General features: G+C 40.2%; 1 pseudogene; it reads right to left on the reverse strand.

Moving 5' to 3' along the window:
• Positions 1-291: 291 nt before the first annotated feature.
• On the reverse strand, positions 292-1,126 carry LOC102497038 (39S ribosomal protein L45, mitochondrial pseudogene; annotated as a pseudogene).
• Between the last annotated feature and the right edge of the window lie 918 nt (positions 1,127-2,044).

Genomic DNA, 2,044 nt, shown 5'->3' on the forward strand with positions numbered 1-2,044 from the left:
GTGGGAAATGTATGTGGTGTTCTCTGAAACAGACTGCCCTTCATCTGGAGTCAGATGCTAGGCAAACGATTTACAAAAGAAGAGACTTCATGACTGTGCATACCAGATGAATGGCTTGGGTTAAGCTATCACTCACAGTTGTTGAGGATGAAATGTCTGAAAAGACCATTGGAGGACAGGAAAGAAAAAAAAATCTCTTCTGCAGAGAATAGACTTGATGGGGATGGATGACTTCATGGCTTTCAGCAGTCTCACCACCCATGAGTTGTCACCTGGGGTGTCATTTTGCCCTCAGGCTTGCTGAAGCTTCTGTGCTTCTTCTTAAGCCTCTTCATAGTCTTCCAAGGGTTTCAGCTGAGGACCAGGGATCATGAATGTCTTAAGAATGGGCTGCTTACAGGGTGCTCACTGCAGAACAACCTTGCTGTGCATTCTCCAGCTCCCATAGGTTTTCATCAGATGCTTTTCAAATGTGACATACTCTAGGACATCCTTGGACATATCTTCCTGCCTATACATCAACTGGTCAAACCAGTCATAGATTGCCAGAGTCTGTTGGCTGTGCATGCAGGTGGTGACCAGGCCTTGCATGTTGCCCTGGTTCACCAGAGTTGAACAGCAGATCTGGATCACTTAAAGTGTCTCTAAAGATTCCATGAAGCTCCAGCACACAGTCTTACATCTGATGTCCCAGACCATGTCCAGAAAGCAGTTCTCAGTTACCAAGGTATGACGCCAGTTATGGTCTGAGTTGTTTAGACAATGTGAGCTTCAATGAAGATACCATTCTTCAGTTGCTCAGCTCTTTGTGTCAGTTCTTACTCTGAAAGAGATGACATGCGAGCATTACCCTCAGGAGGCACATAGACCTCAAAGATATCAGTTGTGTAGGCAAGATGTACGGGATGCTCCAAACGTTCTGGAGGATTGACCAATCTTGCTTTCTGGGCATGTTCTATAAACTCTTTTTTTGTTTGTAATTGGTTTCGTAAGCAGAGTGTATGAAATGTTTTTTAGCTCTTACTGGAACTACAGCTGTGGACTGAGTCACCAGGAGTGCCTACCGAGACCACCATTCCAATGCCCGGGATGAGCAATTAAAACTCCTGGGTGTGGGGGCTGCCATTTTGCTTACTTGACCTCTGTTTTTTAGTAACATGAAATATATTTGGCTACAGTCAGTTCTGTTTTCATTGACTTATTTTTTTTAAATAATTATTTATTTAATTTTATTCATTATTACAATATTACTATATATTTAATGTGTATAGGGCATGTGTGCTCATCAGAAAGAGAGAGAGGGAAAGTGAGAAAGCAAGCTATCAGGTCAAGGACTCAAACTGTGGTTGTCATGTAGGAGTCCAATGCCTTAACCATTACACCACCTGCCAGCCTCATCCATTGACTTTCTGAATGTGAACTAAATAAATATAAACTTTTTTTTCTTAAACAGTTTCATGAGTAGGTGACCATCACAAGGGGAAGCAGATCTAGTTGTTAATAGTTGTTAATGTTGTTCCAAGTTAAGCCAGAGAGTAAGGGCTGATTAATGCCGTCCCATTTTGTGATTCCTTTTTTCCTATATATTCAGCAAAATAATTTTTCTTATATGTATCATGCATTGACTTGGGAATATTTAAGATGTAATTTTTAAATCTTAAAATATGGGTAAATTTGGCTTGGTGCTTTTATTGCACATTTTTGCTATCCAGTAAGTTGTTTGTTACTGATGTTTTCTGATAAGCACAAAATACAGACAAACATCCACATAAGACAGAAATAGCAAAAATATTGTATATACTTTTAAGAGTTTTCTCTCCTGTGCAATAATTTTAGCAAGACTAATCCATATGCAGCACAAAAACATAAAGTGATGACTTCCTTGTGTTATTTCCCATTTTGCCAATAGATTTAAGTAACTGCCAAGACCACATTGGTGGGCTTATGAAGAATGATATCCCACACTCCCCACCCATAGTGAGTCATTCTATCATGAGGTTCATGAAGGGTGGGGAAAGTTTCAGAGCTCTGAGGCCTGTTGAAA

This window comes from Tupaia chinensis, unplaced genomic scaffold (assembly GCF_000334495.1).
Source record: "Tupaia chinensis unplaced genomic scaffold, TupChi_1.0 Scaffold000557_1, whole genome shotgun sequence".
Taxonomy (NCBI): Eukaryota; Metazoa; Chordata; class Mammalia; order Scandentia; family Tupaiidae; genus Tupaia; species Tupaia belangeri.